Source organism: Psammomys obesus, unplaced genomic scaffold (assembly GCF_907164565.1).
Source record: "Psammomys obesus unplaced genomic scaffold, mPsaObe1.curated_primary_1811, whole genome shotgun sequence".
Lineage (NCBI taxonomy): Eukaryota > Metazoa > Chordata > Mammalia > Rodentia > Muridae > Psammomys > Psammomys obesus.
The window spans coordinates 379926-405347 of record NW_026596318.1 but is presented as its reverse complement, the minus strand read 5'-3'; the positions used below and the strand labels follow the sequence as shown (position 1 = coordinate 405347).

The following is a 25422-nucleotide window of genomic DNA, read 5'->3' as shown; positions in this document are numbered from 1 at the left end:
CTTCGTGTTCTGTGGTATTTCAACCGGTAATGTCATTGTCCTCTGGTTTTTGTTTTTTTGGGGGGTCAGTGTGACCTCTCCTTACATCTTTGTACTCCACCATTCAGGGAATTCCCGGTTTCCGTACACCATTTGTCCCATTGAGCAGCCCTTGCTTAGGGCTCCACTGCCTTGTCACCGCTGTGCCCTCAGTACACCGCTGTGTTTGGAAATCAAGCCTCAGCATTTCCTGCAGGCTGGTGTGTCTCCATATTGAGGTGGTGCTGGCTACTGAGAAGGGGGGCAGACACTGCGTAAACCTGGGCCTACTCAGACTTGGCCATTTCCCCCTCTCTTAGGTGTTGGTGTACTGTTCGGTGGAACATATGCAGTTTACCCTTGTCCATTCCAATGCTGATTTCTCCACCGTCTGCTTTCAATCTGGGCGTTGCTTTGTGATGCTTATTGTAAGCCTCACCTGTCTCAAGTGTGTGTAAACACACCAGCCTTTGTTCACTGTATTTTCAGTAAAACCACTGGCCAGTGCTGTGCAATAGAGAATTAGGAGGGGAAGGAAGGGCGTGGGAGGAGGAGAGATTGGCAGGACAGGACTTGGAACCTGGAGGAAAGATGAACAGGACCTAAGACATGACTAAAAGCAAGTGCAATTGGTAAAATCTGTGTGGTAGGAAGCTATGTGGGCTTGGAGGTTTAGGATGCAGTAACTATTGCCCAGCACTGTGCTCTAGGCTAACTAAATCCTAATTTCTGTGTGGTGATTTGGGTATACAGCTGGTTTAGGAATAACTGCTGCTTAACTGAAAGATAAATCAATAAAAAAATATTAATAACCCACAACAAATGGTGTACCAATGTGTGGCAGAATTTACAGTAATCTAGCAGGTAATTTACACAGTAATTTACACAGAAAGTAAAACTAAAGAGCAGTTTTTTTAGTTCTGTCCTTAAAAACAGAGCAAAGGAAGTTCCTAAACTAGGAACTCACAGATTCTTGGTTAGACAGACCCCATGCAGAGCAGCAGGGTCTCCAGCAGGCTGCAAAAAAACAAAATTTGACACATATAAACCCCAGAGAGGCAGTTTCTTTAGGAAGAGAAAAAAAGTGGCTCTTTAACAAGCAAGCTTCTCAAAGCCAAGACTTCGCTAGCCAAGACAGACAGCAAAATCCCTTTGAGAAGGGGTTCTTGCCGGTCTGAGCAGCAAACACTTGTGGACCCAGTAACTTCCCAGAGTGAGGAAGGGGTCAGGATACAGTGCGGGAGGCAGAAGAAACACCTCTCCCTGGAAACCGGTGCCAGACTGAGAAGCCTCGGGCATCTGAACCGGTAGGGTCTGGAAGGGAAGCTGGGTTTAAGAAGGTAAAGTCCTTACAGAAAGATTTGAGATTAAAAAGGGTAATTTTCTATGTTGAAAATGGAGGATGACACAGTGCTTCTGGGTACCATTTGAGTTTGTTTCTCTTTGCATACACAAAATTTTTTCACTGATAATTTCAGGTTTGCATATCCTCTTTGGGAGAGATCAGGATAAGACTTACTTGGAGAAGGAAGAGACTGAGAAAATAGATGCTAAACTTAAAGCTATAGAACAGAGGTTGGGGGAATCTTTGAATCAAAATAGCCTGCAGACCAATCCAATCTGGTACTTACAATAACACCAGAAGAGGTGGTTCCGATGAGAAAAGTCCACAGAGGTTTGAAGATATTGCAGAATGGCAGCCCACTGAGATGCTGGAAAGTCTTCAGCTACAGGCCAGCTTGGCCAGACTGGATATTGTGTGTGTGTTGTTAAGGTTCAATGACTGGATGAAAGTCTATCTGCTATAGTAGAAATGCAGATCCTGTCTAGTGCTGTCTTAGAACAAGCTCCTCCAGTGGCTGGTGTGCTCCATGTCACAGAGTTCAGCGAACTGAAACATATGCCCCATGCCATAGATTCATATTGAAAGGGTTAGACTAACTTTGTAACCTGTATGTCTTCTAAAGCCTATAGTTTTGAGTTTTAGGTTCAGGTTAAGCTAAAGCCTCTTAGTACCTTTCCAGAGAACAGAGAAATGTGACCCTATCTGTGAGGACAGATATAAAAAAATCAAGTAAGCAATGACCTTCACTCAGCAAAAAGAAGGACCAGACCCTTGTCTTTGAGATAGTGTTTCTCAGCAACCAACCAGACAGCCTCAATCCTTCTTCTGAGTAGTTCCTGACCTCCAGCCAAGAGACCCACAGGCCTAATCTTCAAGGATGAGCTAACCACCCCCACCTTCAATTGCAGCTGCATCCACACTTGGCAGGACTGGCCAAGCTTGAGCACCTAAGACTAACCAATTATCTTACTTTATAGCTTCCTCATCCAATCCTAAATTGCCAAAACTGCAACTTCAAATTTCCTACAATTTTTCTTTAAAAAACTGAAAGGCCTTTGTCTCCCGGTGCTACTCTTTGCTGACCGGCAAAAGTGACCCCATTGTGCAATGGTTAATAAACCTCTTGCTTTTGCATCGAGTCTGGTCTATGGGAGTTTCTGGGAAGGGCGTGATCTTGAACTCCTGAGCTGTGAGACCCCAGGTCTTACACAGACACGATATGCCCACGATACAACTGTGGCAAGATGGTTGGGGGAGCGTGGTGGTTCGATTGAGGAATGCCTCCCCTAGGCCCAAGCACTGGACCGTTTGGTCCCTCGTTGGTAGTACTGTTTGGGGCTCACGGAAGTTTTAGATCGCAGCCTTCCTGGAGGAAATGAGCGCTGCAGGAAAGCTTTCAGAGTTCATAGCCTTGACCACTTCCGGTTTGCTCTGGCCTTCCTGTTGTGGCTGCCTGAAGATGTGAGCTCCCGGCGTCACATGCAAAAGATGCTCTTGAGTTCCTCTACAGAGGTTTGTTTCTTTGTCTGTTTTTCTCCCCTTCCCCAGTAGAATGGGGTGTGGAGGTGGAATTGAGCTATTTGGCTGCGGCCTGCGCTAGTTTGTTCTGCAATTAGCTGAACGTAGGCTGTGCTGGGGCCCTTGGCTTGTGCTCCCTGGTAGTCTGTGCAGCACAGAAGTGAGGGGACCTGCCGGTGGCTGCTTCTGCAGATGGTTCTCAGGGACAACCCGGGTCCGTCCAGCTTGCAGTGAAACCCCGAAAGCAGAGGGCAAAGAAATCTGGGCGCTCGCCTGGAGAAATAGAACCTGGTGCCTAGCGGGCTCCTGTCTCCTACACTGCGCATCCCTCGGAGACAGGGAGGGGCGGGGTGGGGAGGGCTCCGGCCTGCTGAATGCCAGGCCTGGTGACCTCAGCGAACCTCAGCGTCCTTGTCCAGTGGTGGAAGTGACTGCTTGGGGGAACTGCCCGGAACTACAGGGCTCCGCCCACCAGGCAAGGACCCCGCCCACCAGGCAAGGACCCCGCCCACCAGGCACAGGGCTCTGCCCAGCAGGTACAGGGTCCCGCCCAGCGGCACAGGGCCACGCCCACCAGGCACAGGGCCCCGCCCACAAGGTGCAGGGCTCCGCCCACCGAGGGTGTGGGGCGTTCTTTGAGCCTGAGAGGTAGGGTTGCCGCAGCTACCGCCACTGCAAAGTGGAGCACGAAAGACATGACGAGGCCAGATGAGAACCCACGACCGCCCTGAGAGGGAGACACGTGCCTTCCTGAACTGTGGGTTTGAGGGTCCAGAACACGCTGAGTGACTTTAAAAAGGAATGCACACGGCAACGAGGCCCGAGGAAACCCGAGGAGACGCGTTTGGAACCGCTGCCTCTCTGGCAGGTTAGCCAGGGTGGCGGGGTTGACCTGAGCCGTGAGTCACCTGCCCCGAAATCTCCACTTTCCCTAGAGAAGAGTCAGAGGAGGCTTCACTCGGAATAGACTCTGCGCTGATCCAGTCTGCTGGAGGAGACAGGGCCTTCCCAGGAGACTGCGGTCTGCAGAGACCGCTTTCCCGCTCTGCGCTCTGCAAACCCGGGGGCGGGGACCGGGACCTCTGCAGCGATGCAGGCAGAGCAGTACAGGAGTTGCTACTCCAGAGCAAAGTCAGCCTCATCCGGATCTGCTCCAAAAAGAGGAAATGGGTCGCTCTGGCGCGGTGTGGAAACGCAATAAATACCCTAGACTTAGCGGTGTCATGTAAAACGAAGAGCTATCCAATTTGAACTCAATGAGCGCTCTGCTCGCCAGGAGAGCTGACCCCTTTATCTATCGACGGCCCTGAGCTGCTTTGTGGGTGCTGGGAACTGAACTCAGGACCTCTGAGGAGCAGCCAGTGCTGTCAATCACTGAGACGTCTCACCAGCCCTTATTTTGATTTCTTTTTGTAAAAAATAAGAAAAGTAATCAGCCCTCATTAGCTTAAAGATCGATATAGCCAGAGAGACAGCTGAACGGCTGGAGGTGCTGGCCGCCGAGCCTGGCCACCTGAATTAGATTCCACCACTCACTCCAGTTCTGCTAAGCACTAACCGGTCATTGCAAACCCAACAGCCGCAGAGATAAAAGACACACAGCCTCTGCAGCTGGGGACGTTCAGAGCACCTCACTGAGGTGTGGCTGCACTTCTTGGAGCCTCAGTAAAGGAGGAAACGGTGCTTTGCATCCGGGCAGGTGCTCACAGGTCCCTGCTGTCTTACTAAAGAACGAAATAAAGGCAGTGCTATTCCAAGCCTTTCATCCCAGCACTCAGAAGGCAGAGGCTGGTGGATCCTTGTGAGCTCAAGGCCAGCGTGGACGACAGAGTCAGACCTGCTATCAAAAAGAAAAGAATGAAATAAAGGAGCACACAGGTTTACAAAAGTACCGAGAAACCTCCATTTAAAGCAACATAAGGTCAAAGGCGTGGTGGCACAGACCTTTAATCCAGCACTCCAAGGGCAGAGGCAGGCAGAGTTCAAGGCCGGCCTGGGGTACAGCATGAGTGCCAGAACAGCCAGAGCTACACAGAGACTCTATCTCTCTCTCTCTCTCTCTCTCTCTCTCTCTCTCTCTTTTATTAGACAATACCAGGCCTCCAAGACAGTTTGGATAGCAATGAGGCTTTGTTATTCTTGTTGTTTTGTTTTTGTTTTTGATGATAATTTTGTACAAAGAGTGAAAAATACCAGATGAAGACAAAACCATCATCAAGGTTCATGGAAAATAGGATTTAGGATTAATGTGTATTTAATGATTAGGTTTATAAATTCCTAATGTTATAATGCTTTATGCACACTAGCAGAAACTGTTTTAAAGATGTATATCTAACCACCTTGCTAATTTTGTTAAGCTGCATCTATTGGAAGAAATAATAATAAACCTATGGTGTTTCATAAAGTACACTATACAAGGGTCAGGAAAATGAGGTTCCCAGGCTCTCTGTGGACTGTAGTTACAGTTTAAGAGTTTAAGGTGTCTTTTAAGCCGCAAGTGGTGGCGAGCGCCTTTAATCCCAGCAGAGGTGAAGGCAAGAGGATCTCTCAAAAAAAAAGTTTATCCTGGTAACAAAGAACCTTCAATTCAAAAATTATACTTTGAGGGCATGGGGAGGTAGGGAGGGAACAGGAGGAGAGCAGAGTGGGGGAAAGATTGAGATTTAAAGTGAACAACTGAAAGTTGTTTTAAAAACTGTAAGTAAAAAAATACACACTTTGTAAAGTTCAAACTTAACAGGGATAACAGAAAAAATCATGCAATCCTAATCTTAATCAAGGTACTAATTTATTGTAAACTGTACTCACGATATACAAGTAATTGTTGGTGACCTTATCAGTGACCAAATTCTTTAGCGGAGGGGAGGGAAGAGAACGCGCTTGAGAGCCCGGCCAAAGCGCGGAGAAGCCTCCAGGACCCGGTGGCGCTCTGAGCCGGAGCCCTGGGCCGCGTGCGGGCAGGAGACAGGGCGGCGGGGCGGGGACTCCGGGAGGTCGTGGGCCGCAGCTGCCCGCAGGCTTAGGTGGTCCGCCGGGGTCTGCGCGCTGCCAGGGACAAGGCGGTCACCAAGGAGCTGGTGGCGCCGCTGAAGGAGAACCGAGTGCAGACGCTGTGCGAGAAGGAAATGTTAGCAAAAGAAGCAAAGGGACGGAGAGGCTCGCTGTCCTGTGCCTGTGTGCGGAGAGGGCACAGAGCTGTAGACATGGTTTCCGGCTACAGCCTGGACCACGCATAGCCATCCTTGGTGTCACCATTCTCCTGGCTCTGTCCCCCTCTCTCCTTTCGATTTCCTGAGGACGCCTTTTAAGAGCATCTTCCCATGGCCCTGCCCTCTCTAGTTTTTTCCGGGAACCCTCCGCGCCCCACGGACTCCTCTCCCTCGTCCCCCACCCCCCGCGGAGCTTCCCCCTGGTCTCTCGGGGAATCAGGTCTCTCAGATAATCAGGCTTCATCCCCGGTAGCCACAGCCTGTCCTGGTTCTGGCTGTGCAGCACCGGCTCCTCCGCCTGAGCCAGCAGCTCACAAGTGGAGTAGATGTTGGGTGACCGCGTTGGCAAGGCCGCTGGCGGGGGAGAGGGGAGCGTCTTCCTCTATTTCTCTTTTAAATTGTCAAATAGTTGGTGGCTTCAGAGCTTCCCGGTTCCTTAGGCAGGAGCCTGGTGTGAACCAGGCTAATTACAGGAACTAATTACAGGAACCTCATCCTGCACAGGGTTGAGGTACATGGTCCAGAGAGTCCTAAGTCTGCATTTAACCTGGCGTTAATGTCCAGTTAACCTTGGGTTGACTTGTGTTAACCTTTCTGTTTTGTTCTGTCTCATTTTTCCTTTTCTCTTCTCCTTCCTTCTTCTTCTCCTCCTCCTCTTCTTCTCCTCCTTTTTCCATGACAAGGGTTCTGTTAGTATTTAGGTTGCCTGATTCTGGGTTGCTAAGTAACTATGCTGTCATCAAGTGCCCCCACCGTGGTAGACTCAGGAGCTATAAATAGCTACAAATAGCTGCGCAGGAGCCTCTTACCTCTCTGTCTTGAGCTGTGTCTTGAACTATCTTGCTCTCTTCCTCTCTCCCTTTTCTCTGTTGGGGTTGCCTCTCCCCTCCCCCATCATCATCATCATCTCTCTCTCCATCTCCATCCAATATACCTTTTATATAATATATGTTGTGCATATCATCATTTCAGTTTCTTTGTTATATTAGCCCTGGTTGTCCTGGATCTCAGGCTGTAAGTGCTGGGATCTGAGACTCCTGGGCTGCTAGCAGTTGCTCTTGAGGGTTTCCTGCCTTCAAGGTCTTTAACTGGCAGAGACAATGAACCAGATCAAGACGTTCTTAGGCTGAATCAATACTAGGTGAGTTTTAAACTTGAGAGTCCATATCTTATGCTGAAACTGTGTTTTGTTTGGTTTTCTGAGTGAGCTCCTTGAAAGTTTTTTTTGACAGCTGCCAGCACAGTGCAGGACATTTGTGGCTTGGGCACCTGGAACAGACTAGTCCACGCTGAGCGCTGATTGGCTCACGCTCTCACCTTTCTAACCAGAACAGGTCAGAAGAGAAGGGTAATCCCCATCCCCTGCCTCTGCTAAGTGGATCACCAGAACCTCTCTCATATTTGAAAAGCTGTGTGTGTGCACACCCGCAGGCACAGAGACACAAAACCACTGGGTTTGTGTCAACAAGATAAATAGCCCATCCCCTGGAGGAGCGCAGACGTGGTCACCGGCAGCGGGGGTGGAGGAGGGAGCTGGCTCTCTTTTCCTGCATGTTCTGACTCCAGCAAGTCCATCCCTTCACTGGCGTTAGAGCCTGCTTCTTCAGGACTGATGTGTGCTAAAGACCAACTGAGACATCAGCCTCAGGGGCTGAACAACGCTTGGATTCTTGGACCGTCCCTTGGTAGGCCGCCATTATTGGATCAGCTGACCACAGTCTGTAAGTCATTGTAATAAATCACCTTTCTGTCTGTCTGCCTGTGCATATCTATAGATAGATTCAGTCTATAAGTTCTGTTCCTCTAGAGAACCCTAACACAGGGCTGCCCCTTGAATGTGTGGGGGCCACCCTGCTTCTAACTTGTTTCTTTTTTTCTGTCTTAGTCTGCAGCCTCAACTAAGAGTTCCTAAGCAGGCTTTTCCCACAACTGAACATTTCCCAAATGAAGTGATTTCTCCTAGTAAAGAAACTGAAGTGTAGCCAAGCATGGTGGCAAATGTTTTTAATCCCAGCAACTCTGGGAGGCAGAGGCAGGGGGACAGCTGTGATCTCAAGGGCAGCCTCCTCTACAAGTCCAGGAGAGCCAAGGCTACACAGAGAAACCCAGCATCGGGGGTGTGGGGAATTGAGGTGTTGGGGGTCAGTGGGCATAAGGCAGTGAAACAGTCTTACTTTATTTTATTTTTTTTATGGAAAAGTCCTCTTTCTTTAATTGGTGTTTGTTCTGTTTGAATGGAGAGGTGGGGCAAAAATCGGTTCATTGCAGGGCGGTGCCTCAGTCATCCTCAGTCAGCCTGCACACTTGTCACCTGGCTGTCGGGAGCACCTCATTATGCCGGAGGACTTTAACCGAGGCGCCACTAGAGGGCGGCAAGGTATTGAGAAAAACCGAGGCCAGACTGAGTTTGAATGGGGCTTTAATCGCACAAACCACACAGACATCTAAGAATTGCACAGCACGTTATACATCGCATGGGGGATACAACGTGACCACACGGACACCTCGCCGCTGCCAGTGTTTCGGTGTCTTGGGGGACCCCGGAGCGTCCCAGGTCCAGCCGGGCCTCAGAAGGTAGGAAGCTGCAGTTGCAGGTGCCGCCTTCCAGGGCCAGTTTGTCAAAGTGGTTTGGGATTGATCAGCCTTTCGGGAATCGGCTGGTTAGCGGCGATCTTGTTGCCTTCTTTTTTAAGTGTGGCATGTCCCAGCCTCATGGCCTCAGTCTGCGGTTGTTATGCTTTATGGCAGGGCCTGGCTCAGCTTATCATTCTTTCACATGCACCAGCTGCTGATCAGCTGTCATCACCTTAAGGGAGCTACTTTGTTACTGTCACTAATAATGTTTTCTAATCTCACCCCACGAGCCCTGCTGTCTTACAAGCTCATTACACCAACACAGGCTGCTCTGAGACAGATGTTAGCTGTGTCCGCGGCTCTCACACCTTAGCCCTCCACAGCTCTAAACACTGAGAAACACAGCTGGCGACAAAGTGTCTTGATCCCCAACCTGGGGATACAGAACCCGCAGCCTGGTGCGTGCCCTGGGCCACCCCAGCTGTCCTCCTTTCTTGGTGCTGGTGTAGTAGACCTGATGCTGACCCGTCTCCCCTCGGGGAAAACAGGGAAGGCTGCACAGAGCATCGAAGTTCACATAAGACTTCCATTTTATGTCTGCTGAGTTATTGGCATGGAGGGGGCACCATGGGTCATGTAAGCACCTCAGCTGTGGGGGATCAGCTCCCCCTTCCACCGTGTGGATCTCAGTGATGGGACTCACGTGGTCAGGCTTAGTGCCAGGAGCCTTTCCCCACTGAGCCATCCCGGCTTCCTGACTTGGGGCCTGTGTCGCTGGGCGTGCTCCAGGACAGTCACAGCACCATGGCCACCGCTGACGTGTCAGCCCCCTGCAACCACTTTCTTCAGTTCTCTTCTGTCTCCCCCTCCTCCCCTCCACTCCGCTGCCCATCACCTCCCCTCCAGCCCTTTACCTCCTCATACAGTCCACCTCCCAAAGAGCAGAACTGCCAGCTGCTTAAGATGTCTGTCATGGGCTGGAGAGATGGCTCAGAGGTTAGGAACACTGCTCTTCCAGAGGTCATGAGTTCAATTCCCAGCAACCACATGGTATCTCATAACCATCTATAATGAGATCTGGTGCCCTATTCTGGTGTGCAGGCATACATACATCCAGAATATTGGGTAGATAATAAATAAATAAATTTAAAAAAATGTCTGTCACAAGCGCTTAATTATGCCAGAGGACTTTAACCCAGATGCCACAAAGTGCAGCAAGGTATTGATAAAAGCCAACGCCAGAATGATTTTTGAATGCTGCTTTAATCACACTAATTACATAGACATCTAAGAATGTATAATAGCACATTATATATCCTATGGGGAATAGGACTTGGCCGCAGGTACGGGCTCGGACACTTTTGCCTCCAGCTTCGGGTGTCTTCTAGGCCAGGGAACTTCGCAGTTCCAGCCGGACCTCAGACGAGTCTTCTGATGACTTGACAGGCCTCGGGGCTTCTCTGGAGCCGCCTTCCATGGCCGGTCTGATAAGGTGGTCCTTTCAGAACCGGTTTGTTAGGGTGGTCTGGGCTTTTCAAACAGCCGTTCAGGAATCGGCTGGTTAGTGGCGGTCTCTCAGCCTACTCACCAAAGAGTCTGGCCTGCCGTGCCCGTGTGGGCTTGGGCTCCAGTTTTTATACATTTTTGGGAGGCATTGCTTGGCTTATCATTCTTTCACACGCACACATGCCAGCTGCCTTAAGAGCGTTCTTAGTTACTATTACTACGAATATTTATTATGTATACAATGTTCTGTCTCATGTACACCTGCACGAAGGCACCAGATCTTCTTATAGATGGCTATGAACCACCATGTGGTTGCTGGGATTTGAACTCAGGACCTTTGAAAGAGCAGTCAGCGCTCTTAACCTCTGAGCCATCCCTCCAGCCCTTGTTCAGTATCTTCTGGATGTGTAGTAGAGGACAGTGCCTATGTCCTGATGAAATGAGTGTTTCCTAGCCAGGCTCTGTGGCACACAGTTCAAATCCGGGCCCTCGGGAGGCAGAGGCAGGTGGATCCGCGCATGGCCTGGGGATGGAAACTGTGGCCTCTGACCCCTGAGAGTCTTGCTTCAAGTGGCCTCACCCTGTCTGACCACCCACTGCAGAGTTGTGGTGGTCCCAGCAGTCTGCAGCCTCTGGTGCTGTCGTCCCTTCGTGCTGTGTACCCTGCGGGGGTCATTTAGTCTCCCTGGTCATTGTGAGGGCTGCTGTGCCCTTGGCATGGATCCTCCTCCAGGAGGCTCAGGTTCCTGCTCACCAGGCGATCTCTGGCTCCTAGTTCCTCCCTATAAATGAGGAAGAAATTCCAATATTGCAAAGCATGGACATTATCTGCTTCTCCCATGGTTATCTTTGTCTGTTTTCACCAGTTGAAAGATGTTTTCTACAAACGTGAATAGACAGAAAAAAAAAAAAAGAAAAAGAAGAAGAAGAAGAAGAGGAAGAAGAAGAAGAAGAGCAAGGATTGAGAACTGTGGGGATGTTGGCTATCACCTGTGTGGGTTAACAGGCTCATCAGGAAAGCGGGTAGAGGTAGGAGGGGAGGTGAGAGTGAAACAGGCCCAGCAAGGGACAAGGTGCCTAGGCAGCAGGGAAAGCAGAAACTGACCTTTAGAAAACCTAGCAGGAGTTTCAAGGATGGAAGAAATAACTGTGTCATGTCAGGGTTCAATGAGATTGTGATGGTCAGTGTTGGTCCCCAACGTGACAGAGTCCAGGCTCTACTAGGAGAGTGCACGCCGACTCACCCCAGGGAAGTATAAGATGAAGTTGCTTCCTGGCAAGCCTGGGAGGCATCTTCTGGGTGGGGATGAGTTTGGAAGACCCATTTTGCCATTTAGTGACCATGGGCAGCTGTCCCGTGCAGCATGGAGGGGAGAGTGTTAGCCAAGCCTGGCCTCTGGAGCTTTCTGCTTCCTGGTGGACGAAGGGTGGGTGACCTGCTGCTGCTTTCTGACTCCCTGGCCAACCCAGGAGCTGTGAGCCAGCTACACACTTACTCTCTGGTGCTGCTTTTGTCAGAGTGTCTTGTCATGGAGACAGGAAAGAAACTAAGACAGACACATGCAGAACAGTTGATTTTAGAAAGTTACAAACTGACACTCACAGGGGTTGTGAACTCCCTGTAAATGTCAAAATGTAGAGAAAGGAAAACTAAGGGAGTTTAGGAGATGGCTCAGGCCATCAGCTGAGCATGCTGTGGATGGAGCAGGAGGGGCCGGAGTATTGGGAGAGGGAGACACAGAGAGCCAAGGGCAACCAGCAGATTTACCAAGGGAACCTGAGGACCCGGCTTGGCTACTACAACCAAAGCGAGGGCCAGGTCAGAGGTCACGACCCCTCCACGTCCTGACACGGGAGTCGGAGACGTCCCGGGTGCCAAGTCCGAGGTTTGGGAGAAGACCTGCTACCCTGGACCGGTTTCCCTTTCGGTTTGGAGGAGTCTGCGGGTGGGCGGGGCCACGGGGTGATCACGTGGGGAAGGTGGGCGGGGCTGACCTCGGGGTCCCGCAGGCTCTCAGATTGTCCAGCATATGTACGGCTGTCACGTGGAACCGGACGGGCGCCTCCTCCGCGGGGACCTTCAGTTCGTCTATGACGGCAAAGATTACATCGCCCTGAACGAGGACATGACGTCGTGGACGGCGGCGGACACGGCGGCGCAGATCACCAAGCGCAAGTGGGAGGAGGCTGGTCTAGCAGACATATACAGGGCTTACCGGGAGGGCGAGTGCCTGGAGTGGCTCCGCAGATACCTGGAGCACGGGAAGGACACGCTGCTGCGCACAGGTGCAGGCCGCGGGCATCTCCTCCTCTCCCTCGGGCTGGGCTCAGGCCTGAGGAAGGAGAACCCTCAGCTGGGTCACGCCCCTGTCTCTGAGGGAACCGGGTCCCTGGGTCTCCTGATCCCCATCGCGGTGACTGCACTGACTCCAGGGCTCACTTCTCCCTGACAGTTCCAAGTCTGTCTCCAGGGGAGGAGAGAGGGTCCCCACATGACAACAGGGACCCTTCAGTCTGCAGCCTGCTGTCAGCCATGGCCTCTCCCAGGCCGGGGTCTCTGTCCACACCCACTGTCTGTGGAACTGACTCCTGTCCTGCTGAGTGTGTCAGCCTTGCACTTCAGGACCGGAAGTCTGCTTTCTTGGTGGGAGACATGGACTCCCCTACCCTAGGCCGGTTCCCCCAATTTCTGGAATTTTCCAAATAACTTTATTTTATGCATTAGTGTGAAAGTACCAGATACCTTGGAATTGGTGTTACAGACAGTTGTGAGCTGTCGTGTGGGTGCTGAGAATTGAACCCGGATCCTTTGGAAGAGCAGACAGTGCTCTTAAGCACTGAACTGTCTCTTTAGCCCCCAAACAATATATTCTTACACATCCCGGTTTGTGGGTTTTGCATCCCTTCCACACCCCAATTCTATCTGTTCCTAGAATGGTCACAGGAGCACTTTTAGGTAGACCTTGACAAATTCTGAATAGTAGAATTTCTTTTCTTTTTCCTTTTTCTTCCTCTTTTTCTTTTTGCTTTTTGTGTGTTTGTCTTTTGAAGGTATTTTGCTTTTAGTCAGCTTTTCCTCACTGGGGTGATACTGTTTCTCCACCCTTGTGTTATCATGTGTAGCAGTCTCCACAGGTGTAGGGGAGGGAACTGATAAACTGGATAATTGGACAAGTTAACTCAGTCTCAGCTCTCAGAAGCCTTTCTCCTTTAAGGTAACATTGTTTCCTGCAGAATTCACTCTCCACCTCTTCCTGCTCCTCCTCTGCCCCAACAAGCTACAGTGCTCCCCTAGGGAATCAGGGATTGACCTTTCTCAGAGACAGCGTCTTCTGCAGTGGAGGACTGGAGTGACAGGGAAGGTCCCCTCACCCTGTGAGCCATTGTGCTCCAGTGAGTGCTGCACTGGGGTCCACAGCACACTTCAGGGATCCTGTGTGACACACCTTGTATCTTGTCCCCCAGAGGCAGGGGCTGGAAGCCATTTTCTGTAGCTGAGGGTCAGAGCTTGACCACATTTCTGCTACACACTTTGTGGTGGCTTCTCACAGTTGACAGTTAATGCTGGTCAGCAAGATGACCACAGGGCTGTGCCTCAATGGTGGCAGTACTAGTTGGTGGCACCCTTCCTGCAGCCCTGCCCCTAATTCCTTATTGTGATAAGAAGTTAAACAGATATTGTGTTAATTATTTTCTGTTCCTTCTTCCGTTCTTTTGCTATCTGTCTTATGCTCTAGAACTTCTCATAAGGAAGACCCTGTTGACTGCTGGCTCATGCGGATTGTCTCTTAGCTTCCGAGTTTCCCCAGGAAATGTGCAGTTCTGTTCTGAGGGGACCAGGTCACTAGTGTGATGACAGTCAAGGTGTTCAAACAGACACATAGTTCAGAATTATCATGGATTTAACTTTTTTCTTTACAGATTTCAGTTTATTTTGTAATTGTAGGAATTCTTAAATCTTCTGAGAGATTCCCCAAAGGCACATGTGACATGACCCTGAGGTGCTGGGCCCTGGGCTTCTACCCTCTGACATCTCCCTGACCTGGCAGAGGGATGGGGAGGACCTGACCCAGGACATGGAGCTGGTGGAGACCAGGCCTGCAGGGGTTGGAACCTTCCAGAAGTGGGCAGCTGTGGTGGTGCCTCCTGGGAAGGAGCAGCATTACACATGCCATGTGCAGCATGAGGGTCTGCCTGAGCCCCTCACCCTGAGAGGGGGTAAGGAGGCTGTGGGTGCAGAGCTGGGGTCAGGAGAGCTGGAGCCTTGTGCAGACCCTGAGCAGGTCAGGGCTGAGAGCTGGGGTCATGACCCTCACCTTCCCTTCCTGCCCTTCTCTTCCCAGAGCCTCCTCAGCCCACTTTCCCTATCATGGCAGTCATTGCTGTTCTGGTTGTCCTTGGAGTTGTGGTCATCATTGGAGCTGTGGTGGCTGTTGTGAGGAAGAGGAGGAGAAACACAGGTAGGAGAGGGCAGGGTTTGGGTTTTCTCTTAGCACTTTTAGAAGAGTTTTCTGCCTCACTAATGGAAACACATCCACACCCTCATTGCTACTGTCTCTAACTGGGTCTGCTGTCAGTTCTGGAAACTTCCTAGGGCTGAGGTCTTCCATAGTCTCTCACGGCCCTTCTTCTCACAGGTGGAAAAGGAGGGGACTATGCTCCAGCTCCAGGTAAGTGTGCGGGACAGGATTGTCCCTGAGGCCCTTGTGGTGAAGCTGGAGATAATGGGGAGCTCAGCCAGATCATAATAGCCCCTTTAGGAAAATCTTTAGGTGCTGTATTTGTACCTTGTAATAAAATCTTTCTTTCTCTCTCTCTCTCTTTCCTTCCTTCTTTCCTTTTTTCCTTCCTTCCTTTTTTCCTTCTTTCTTTCTTTCTTTCTTTCTTTCTTTCTTTCTTTCTTTCTTTCTTCCTTTCTTTTCCTTCTTTCTTTTTTCCTAGGGAGGGACAGCGCCCAGAGCTCTGATTTGTCTCTCCCAGGTTGTAGAGGTGACACTCTGGGATCTGGCTTGGGGAGGGGCAAAGTGGACATGACTGAGATCCAGGGACTCCTGGAATCTCCTCTGGGTGAGGAGTGTTTGGTTGGATGTTGTCTTCATAGTGACTGTTCATGACTCTCTTTCTCTAGCATGAAGACAGCTGCCTGAGTGGACAGTGACAGATGATGTGTTCAGGTCCCTCCTGTGACATCCAGAGCCCTCAGTTCCCTTTAGTCAATGGCATCTTAAGTTCCCTGTGATCCTATGGGCTCAGTGTGAAGAACTGGGGAGCCCAGCCCACCCCTCCACACCACCACCCTCTCCCTGCTCTGCCCTGTGTTCCCTTCCACAGCCAACCTTCCTGGTCCAGCCAGGCAGGAGGGGACATCTCCATCCTGTCAACTCCATGCTGCCCTGAGCTGCAGCTCCTCCCTCCCCCCACCCCAAAAATAAGAATCTCAATGAGAAATTGATTGTTCATGTTCTTGATCTGACAGGTTGATTGGCAGGAAAAGAATTGAGAATACTTAGAGTTTTATGGAGGAAATACAGGACAGATGGAGAACTTTCAGGAATCTATGTCATTGTGCTGTTGTACCTGGTGGGACAGGATGAGGCTGTGGGAGCTGAGTGTGAACAGGGTTGTGTCCAGGTGTTCAGTCCATTGTCATCTGTGACCTGGTCACTCCTCAGCTCTGTCACTTCCTGGCTGTGTTCCCTCCATCCCTGTGAACCACATGCTGATATCAGTGATCACAGGACACAGGGATGGCCAGAGCCCTGTCCTGTCCCAGGATTATGAACCCCAGGGCTGTGGTCCTGGCTGGGGCTCTTCATGTTGTCTTCCGTGTTTATTTCTTCTGTTTTTAGTTTGCATGGAGGACTAAGCCTGTTCTTATTCCTGCGAGTGGTGTCTGTCTCATTGTCCTTTGGGATGCTCAAGTGTGACAGCAGTAGGAGGTGTTTTTCCTGTTCTTGTCCCCACCAAGACAGCACAAGGCCCCTTTTCTCAGGAGACTGTGGGCTGAGGAGATGAGCTTCAGTCTCCTGAGCTCCTGCCTTCTTCCAGGCGCCTCCCTGGAGGTTCTCTCCATCTTTCCCATCTCTCAGATTGTAGGATCCACAGAAAGGAGGGATCCACAGGGTCTCAGCTCAGATCTGGTCCTGTTGGATCTGTGTTCTGCCTGACACTCCCTCTCCTTCCCTGGCTCTGGGAATCCTGGTGCTGTAGCACTCATTTTTAAAAGTTACTTTATCTGGGGCATTTAAGCCTCTCTCTCCTTTCCATCAACCCCCAGCCCTAGGAAGAATTGTTCCTGCCTTAACTGCTTCAATTGCTGTTTCTCATCAAAGCCTGCTCCCAAGAGAGCTTTGAAGAAAGCTACTAGTCTCAACTGGTCCAGCATTTTACACTGTTCCAAACAGGACTTCTATTGAGCCTGAAATTTCTCAAATTCAAAGACTAGACCATAAATGTTATTGCTTGCTTAATTAATATTTTTCCCAACTTTCTTTGGGCCCCCTAAGAGGATTTCTGCATGTCCAAAATGTCAGCTAGAAGAAATCCATGAGAATGACATCCAACTTTCCCTAAGGGGGCTTCGGTAGGTTTTTGGTTATCTTCTGTGACTATGAATGTTTATTGCCATTGAGAGATGGTTATAAATTATTAATGGTCTTATTCAGAGAGAAAACAATGTTAGACTCAGGGATTTCTCTCTTTTCTTTTTTCTTTTCTCTATCTTTTTTAGATAAGGAGAAAAGGGGTTGGAAAGAAAGAAAGAAAAAAGAAAGAAAGAAAGAAAGAAAGAAAGAAAGAAAGAAAGAAAGGGAATACAGGTATATCTAATAGGAATAATAAGATAAAAGGTAGCTTATTGAATCTATTCAATTTAAGGCTTTATTTGTTATTCTCAAATAAGGTTATTTTTAACTCTGGTGTAGGATTTTGTATATTGATACAAAAGTCTATTTTTGAAAGATTAGTATAAGCTTTAGTATACTGATACAGATTCAAGGTTACTTCCAATACTTTTAAACTGCTATTAAAAACTGTTTAGGATATTAGGTAATGCAAGTTAACTGCTAGTTAATCAACTCATAGTCATGTCAGACACTAGTCTAATTTGTCACAGGAGTATACATCCTAGGTTTAATGGATAGATTGGTTTTATAGACAGATCAATTACATAAAGATAGATAGTCTTCCAAAACTTCAGAGACCTACAAGATATGGCATTTAAAAATGTCTTTATTATTTTAAAGATTCTTTGACAATGAGACAGGTCATCTCCTGGCAGCACTCCACCTACCTCAAAGAAGGTGATGAGCATCGAAGAACCTCCATCTGGCCATGGCTTCAAATGTGGTAAAGGAGACACTCGGGTAAAGAAAATACCCTCGCTTCGTGCCAGACAGAATCTGCCAAAAATGGGAAAGCTTAAATGCAGTTGTCTGCTGGACTCTGCCAAGACAGGGTAAGCAAGTCCTAAATAGTTCCTGTTTCACATATATGTCTGTCAAATATTCTGAGCCGAAAGGCTGAAGATGATGCTCCAATGATATAGAAAGTTATGGGTGACTATTCAGGCAGCAAACTGTCTCTCTGTCAATCTTTTTAATTTTTTGGAAGCTGCTAACATGCACTTCCTATTTACTTCAATAACTAATTTTATTCCTTCTCAAGTCTCTGGTGGGGTTGAAGACCAAATAGTTACAGTTCCACAATTAAGCTTAAGTTGTTTAGAATTTAAGAAAATGTTTTCATAGAAGTAATACCAATAAGGATAAAAGTTAATTTAGGTATAGAACTATAAACTTGACAAGATAGGATCAATAATCAAATACTTTCTCCTAAGTTGCTAAATACACATGGACTGGACATTGCACATGTAAATCTTACCTAATAGTTTTCATAACTTTTATAATTATTAAAAGAAAAGGAGCCTTTTATTGGGCTTAAATGGGGAAATGTTGGTATAATGTTCTTGTGGAATGTATACAATTTACCCTTGTTCATTCAAATGCTGATTTCTCTACCCCACTATCTGGTTTCAATCTGGACATCTAAGCATCACCTGTCTCAGGTTTGTGTAAACATGCCACCATTTGTTTTCTTTATTGTCAATTAAACAACCAGCCCCAATGATGAGCAATGGAGAGGATAGGGTGGGACATCCTGGTCTAGAGGAGAGAGAGAAGAAGCGAGGGGTGAGGAGGAACACAGAGAATCCACAGGAGAGGTCTTGGAACCATGTGGAGAGATGAACTGGACCTAAGATATGACTAAAAGCAAGTATAATGGGTGAAATCTGAATGGTAGGAAGCTATGTGGGCTTGGAGGTTTAGGATGGAGTAATCATTGCCCAGCATTGTGCTCTAGGATAACTAAATACATCCTCGTCTCTGGGTGATGATTTGGATATACAGCTGGATTAGGAATAACTGCTGATTAACTAAAAGATAAATCAATAATAAATATTAATACTCAATAACACAGGACATTGAGAAACCAAGCTGGAAGTAGGCTGGACCTGTGTCCCTGCTGAGTTCATAGTGCTAGCAGGTGCTGGGGAACCGGGGGAGAAGCGTCATCAGTAGTCTCCCTTCACTGTGGTCCCGTGTGTGCTACAGTACCCCCCAGGACCACGCCCTTCAGGTCCCAGGACACTGCAGCAGACAGGACAGAAGGAGGGATGGAGGTCTGTGAAACTGTCTCTGGCTACCCTTGGCCACTGCAGCATGGAACTCGGGAGACCAGCTTCACACTGGCCTGCCAAGATGCCAGATGAGGAGGAAAGGTTCCCTCCCCGAGGACGGCTAGTCAGACAGTAATGGTTGTAGCCACTGGTGTTGTGGGTTATTAATATTTATTATTGATTTATCTTTTAGTTAAACAGTGGTTATTCCTAAACCAGCTGTATACCCAAATGACCACACAGAGACCTGGATGTACTTAGTTAACCTAGAGCACAGTGCTGGGCAATGATTATTCCATCCTAAACCTCCAAGACCACAGAGTTTCCTACCATTGATATTTTATCCATTATACTTGCCTTTTAGTCATATCTTATGTTCAGTTCATCTCTCCTCCTGGTTCCAAGTCCTCTTCTGCCAATCTTTGCTCTCTCACTCCTCCCACTTGCTTATCTCTCCTCCCCTTCGGACCTGTATGTCCCACCCTATCCTCTCCATTGCACAGCATTGGCTGGTTGTTTTATTGACAATACGGAGAACAAATGGTGGCATGTTTACAGAATCTTGAGCTATAAAATGCTTAGAATAAACATCACAATGCAATGTCCAGATTGAAACCAGGTAGTGGGGTAGAGAAATTGGCATTTGAATGAATAAGGGAAATTGTATACATTCCACAAGAACACAATACCAACATTCTGGTGAGGAGCTTGCACTCCTGTGAGAACCCCTAATTAAACCCGCTAGACCACAAAACAAAACAAAAAAGGCATGGAGGCAATATCCTTTTAGAAGAAGAAATTGCATTTCTACAAGGCTGTTAGAGAGATGGTCAGTCGGTGTGAAGAGTGCAGGCTGCTCTTCCGCAGGACCAGGCTCAGTTCCCAGGACCCACATGGAGGCCCACAACCATCTGTAACCTCAGCTCCGAGGGATCGAATGCCCTCTGAGGGCCCATACACCTACACACACATGCAAGCAAAACACACATACAAATAAAAACAAAACAAAACAAATGAACCAAAAATCCTATCAGGCTGTGGTGGGGCACACCTTTAATCCCAGCAGTCAGGAGGCAGAGGCAGGAGGATCTCTGTGAGTTTGAGACCATCCTGGTCTACAGAACAAGTTCCAGGCCATCCAGAACATGAGCCAAGAGCTCAGTGCTTGGCCATCTCATCGCCCTGAATACTGTGTTTCTAACAAGCGCTGTTGATGCCCCTGCTAGCTGTCCTGAGGCCACGCTGTGAGAGCCTCTGTCCCGAGCTGGCCTGGCTGGATCCTCAAGGCAGAAGGCCGGGGAGGGGGTATTGAGGCAGGCCACACCCAGTCCATCCTTCTCCCCAGCAAGTGACAGCCACTTGGGGAGGGAGCAGGCGTGGGGTCAGAGTTGGACCAGAGGCAGAGGCTCTACACACTGCACAGGGCCCCGCAGTGCGCAGGCGCTGTACCGGGCTAGCGGCCTCCTGGTTGACCCTGTACTGGGGCCGCTCTCAGGGCTACGATGTGAGGAGAGGGGCTCTGGGCCTCCTCTCACCCTCAGACCTAGTGGCACGGTTTGAGGTATGAGCAAACTGCAGGGTTGACACAGGTGACACAGTGACTCTGAAAAATTGGCAACTGGCTTCAGGCAGGTCCAGGTGTGCTGACTGCTCACCTTTGCTGTGCTGGAGCCAAGGGGGCACGAGAGGGCGCGCTGAGCCCGCGGAACCCGCACTCCTGCCCCAGCCACCCAGAACCCTTCCAGGTGGGGCTCTCCTGAAGGCCGGTCACATGGTCCTTTGCTAAACTGAGTTTATGTATCACGACAATCATCTTAGGCTTTCCTTTTTAATTTATTTTATTACTTCATATGGATGTTTTGCCTTCTGTATGTGTCTGGTGTCCCTGGGAAGCCAGAATGGGATCCTGGAAATGGAGTGAACTGGCTTCTTGGTGCTGAGACTCAAACCAAAGTCCCCTGGGAGAGCAGCAAGTGCTCTCAACCACTGAGCATCTCTCCAGCCCTGTGTTTTCTTTTATTTCTCTGGGGAAGGGGTTCTGAAAAAGGATCTCCCCTGTACCCCAGGCTGGCCCAGTGCACCATGTGGTCCAGGCTAGTCTCAAACCCAAGGTGATCCTCCCACCTCAGCATCCCAAGTGCTGAGATTGTTGGTGTGAGTCTCCAAGTTCAGCTTTATTGTGCCTTTTAACCCACATGTAAAGAAAGGTGGGGAAATTAGGAAAACCCTATCAAAAGGGTAGGAGGCAGCTTCCCCTGAGGGATGCTAATATTCCAGGACAGCTTCTCTCATTCTGGTTCTTTTTTATTACACATTTATTTATTTTTTAGCTTTTGTGCTTTGGTGTTGTGCTTGCATGTATGGCTGTGAGGGTGCCGGGTGCCCTGGAACTGGAGTTGCAGACAGTTGGGAGCTCCATGTGGGTGCTGGGAACTGAATCCGTGTCCTCAGGAAGAGCAGCCAGTGCTCTTAACCCCTGGGCCATCTCTCCAGTCCCCTGGTCTCTTTTATTAATGATTAAAACTTCAGTTGTCCTGGGTGTGGTGACACACGCCTTGAAATCTCAGCACTTGGGGGGCAGAGGCAGGTGGGTCCCTGAGAGATCCAGCCTGGTCTACAAGGGGAGTTCCAGGAGAGCCAGAGCTACATAGTGAGGCTGAGAGGTTCAAAATTTGAAGTTTGAATCTCCGGGCAACATAACTGTGATTCTGAGTACAAGTTTAGACAAAGGAGCAGGCAAGTTGAGACAGTTTCGCCCTGCTGTAGAAAGTAATCAGGCTTGGCACATTCTTCTTTGAGAGCTTGGGAGATACCATTGCCTGGAAACCCACCCAGATGGCCCCTAGCTGGTGACCAAGGACACATAGCCTTGCTACTAAGAAAAACCACAAGATGTGCTAATCACCCCCCTTCCCTGACAGTAGCCTAACCAGCATGTAACAGGACATTCAAGGCTTTGAACATGAGCAGACACCCTGCAGATGACTGGGCCAGGACTGTCATGGCCTTGGCACCTAAAATGGACCAATCACTTTAAAGGTCAACTTCCCTATAGACCCCCTATCCAATCATTTGACATCAAGGCTTGGAAACTCCCCACTTGCACTTTTGCCCATTAAAATCTCTGTTTTCCCAGACCTTGGGGCTGGATCTCTCTGTTTCCACAGGGAGCTTGCGACCCAGGCTCAAGCTTGTATAGAATGTGTGTTTTGCAATGGAGTTGTCTCCTGGCAGTGTTTTGGGGGGTCTTGCAATCTGGGCACTACATTTGGGGGTTCCACCGAGATTCTGAGACTTCCCAGGACCCCTTCGGTCAAGGGAGTCCAGTATCAGCCAGTGAGTGTTCTTTGTCTCAGTGTCTCTGTGTTTGCTTCTGCTTTCTGTTCTGAAAATTTGTTCTGGAAAGCCTTGAGATGTCTGTAAGAATGGCAAGATGTTGCTAGGCGTGGACTACTTGGGGGTCACAGCTGTTGGAGTCTGGGAGATGGCCCTGACCCTGGGGTGGTTGATGGAGAGCGCACCTGCCAATTGGAGAGTTTTGGTGGACATGGAGTCTCAATGTCTACCCCCCTCTCTGTGCTTTTGGCTTCTGTGGCAGGGAAACCAGAGCTGAATTCTGAAGGTCCGTGGGTCTGGGCTTAAACTGCCAAATGGCTACATGACCACTTTGTTGGCTCTTGTCTTACTCTTCTGTTCCTTGTGTTTATAAGAAACAATTTTGGGGTGGATGCCGTGCCTCCCCCAGAGGGGGATCCTGATTCTGTTCTGGAGGAATTTTCAATAGAGGAAACAATACCCCTTGGCTCCTCATTTCCCCGTGCCTTTTTCACCTTCCTTGCATTTGGTTTCATTTTTGTTATCAGACATGGAGCAGCTACTTTGTTCATGTCTCTCTATTTTGTTTCTTGTATTCATGGGTCTTTTGTGTATTGTACTGTGACAGATGCTATGGGACAGACTTCCTCTAATACCTCCCAGTTCCTCCAGTCCCCTCTACCCACAAGGGAATGCCCCACCCCAGTAGGTGGGGATTCCAGGATAGGGCCAGGAATGAAATTGTCAGGACCACTCCAAGCCATCTAGCGGCACCACCAAGTGCACTTTCATCATGGCGGTGGCAGGCCTACGGAGACCTCAGATCTGCTGGTCTGGCAGAACAACAGGCTTCCTTTTCAGGCTCTGGTGTAATTCGGTGGAGCCGGATTTCGGGGCAGGCCACTCCTTTTTGACCTGAAGTTCAGAAGGTCACATGTGAAGCCCAGCTAGCTTCTTAGCTCACATGGATCTGCATCTGTAGAGTAGGTGTGTTCCCCACTTATCTTGGGGTTCTTGGCAGCTCGATGGGATCCCTGGAGGGCAGGAGCAGGAGGTGTGAGGTGAAAGTCACAGCCCCAAGTGGTTTCACAGGCCAGAGGGTGCACCATAGCAGATGCCTGAGCTGGGTGGCCCCTGGAACTGGCTCCACAGACTTTGCTTTCACCTGACCTGCCTCAAATTCTGCTTCCTGCTTCCTGAATCAGTGGCTCCCAGAATGACCATTTCCCATGCTGCACTTCATTATCTAAGGGATTTCCTTCTTGAGGAGGCCTGGGTACCTGTGTCTCCTCATAAGCTTGGCAAGACGCTCGTGGGAGTGTCAGGTCGTTCTGAGCTGCTGAACATCCCACACCTGTCCACACTGAGCCTCCGGAAAGGGCTGGTTGTCTTGGGACTGGGAGGCCCGGGGCTGGTGTGGCTCAGAGGGGTAGATAGTTTTCCTCTTGGTCACCTGGGGAAATGGATGTCTACAGAAAAACATGGCCCAGAACACAGGATCCCTGGGGGGAGCAGCTGCTGCTAGGCCCCACAAATTCTGTACCCCTCCCTGTACATCTCTCCATGCCTCTGGGTTGGCAACGAACAAGATGGTGTCTGCACAGAGGAGCAGTCCAGGACTTGGGAGGCTTTCCCGCTGTCACGTTCTCTGAGGCTGAAGTGTCTTTAGAAAAGGCCAAATGCCTCAGTGGATTAGGTTCTTTGTTTCTATTTTCACACTTTTATTGTGTCTAAGTGTTTTGACAGCATGTATCTCATGGAGGCCAGAAGAGGGCGCAGGGTCCTGTGGAGCTGGAGTTACAGATGGCTGTGAGCCACCTGACATGAGTACTAGCATCCATCCTGGGCCCTCTGCAAGAGCAGCAGGGGCTCTCACCACTTAGCCATCTCTCCTGCCTGAGATCCTCAGATCTGGCGACATCCTGGTAGGGAGGGATGTTCACAGAGAAAGCCAGAAGACTACACCAGCCTGCTAGGTCTCCCCACTCAGTCAGTTAGCATTAGGGACCCTTTCTGCCCAATCACATGTGTGCTGGGTAGTTCCATGTCACCCTTATACAAGCTAGAATCCTCTGAGAGGAGGAAACCTCAAGAAAATGCCTCCAGAAGACTGGGCTGTAGATAAGCCTGCAGGGCGTTTTCTTAATCAGTGACGGATGGGGAGGGCCCAGCCCACTGTGGGTGGGGCCATCCCTGGGCTGGTGGTCCTGGGTTCTGTAAGAAAGCAGGCTGGTTGCTGGATGTAGTGACGCAGGCCTGTAATGCCAGGACTTGGGAGGCCGAGGCAGTCAGGTCTCTGGGAGTTCAAAGCCACCTGGTCTACAGAGTGAGTTCCAGAACTGTCAGATAGTAAAACCCAGTCCTGTCTGGAAAAATTACTGGGGAGGTGGAAAGAGGATGAGAAAGGCAGGAAGCAGCACCCTCCATGGCCCCTGCATGAGCTCCTGCCTCCTGGTTCCTCCCCTGTTTGACTTCCTGTCCTGACTTCCTTCGGTAGTGAGCAGTGCCGTGGAACTGTAAGCTGAGTAAAATCTTTTCCCCCAAGTTTCTTTGGTCCTGACGTTTCTCCACAGCAATAGAAACGCTAACTAAGACAGTCACTGAGTTTAGTTATCTCCCAGTGCAGCCTCCATAAGCCCCTATGAGTGAGGCAGATGTGGACGAGGAGATCCCTGAATTCCAATCCTATAACCGCTGCAACCCTTCAGCCCTCCCCAAACCCCAGCACAGCTGCCGCCTCTTCCAACCAGCTCTAAAGACAGTCGTGCAGGTGGTGGCTGCCGTAGGATTAATGAGCCCCAGGTCTACATGAAACCAACCAGAGAGGTGGCTGAGGGTGGCCCAATGGCCCAGAGACCTGCTGCTCCTGCAGAGGACCTGAGTCCAGTTCCCAGCACCCACCCAGCAGCTCACAACCATCTGTAATTCCAGTTCAGGGGATCTGTTGCCCTCTTCTGGCCACCATGGCACTGCACACACACAGTGTACAGACACACAGACAAAATGCTCAGAGTAAAAGCAGAAGTCTTAAAAGAAGGATCCAGAAGTGTCTTCTGGGGTCACATGCTGAGAGCCTATGACCAGCCCAGGCACAGGCTTCCCGTGGGGCCTAACCTTGTCAGCATGCTAACCTGGGGAGACAGGCCAGAGGCCCTCCTCTGAGGGACTGTCTCGAGCAGATTGGCCTGAAAGTGTATCTGGGGGTTTTCTTTTTTTTTCTATTTCCTTTTCTTCCTTTTTCTATTTCCTTTTCTTCCTTT

General features: G+C 49.6%; 1 pseudogene; it reads left to right on the top strand.

The window, feature by feature from the left end:
- Positions 1-11845: 11845 nt before the first annotated feature.
- On the top strand, positions 11846-15613 carry LOC129668993 (H-2 class I histocompatibility antigen, L-D alpha chain-like; annotated as a pseudogene).
- The last annotated feature ends 9809 nt before the right edge of the window (positions 15614-25422 follow it).